Source organism: Hylaeus volcanicus, chromosome 3, assembly GCF_026283585.1.
Source record: "Hylaeus volcanicus isolate JK05 chromosome 3, UHH_iyHylVolc1.0_haploid, whole genome shotgun sequence".
In the NCBI taxonomy this organism is placed as follows: domain Eukaryota; kingdom Metazoa; phylum Arthropoda; class Insecta; order Hymenoptera; family Colletidae; genus Hylaeus; species Hylaeus volcanicus.
Window position 1 is genome coordinate 17,688,868 of NC_071978.1, and position 225 is coordinate 17,689,092.

A 225-nucleotide genomic window follows, 5' to 3' on the forward strand; every position below is an offset into this window, starting at 1 on the left:
ACCATTTACGTATGTAATTAAGTCAAAATAAAAAATATAGTTTCCGTAAGAAAGGAGTAAGAGGTTTTAACGATACAATAATCACAATTTAATGTTCGAAACACTTAAATTTTTTGTAAGATCCACAAAATACCATCCTATTAAATATGAATAAATATCTTCTTAAAAATATCCAGACCAGACAAAACTGGGTGAAGTTCTTACATACCCCCTTTCTCTACCTTT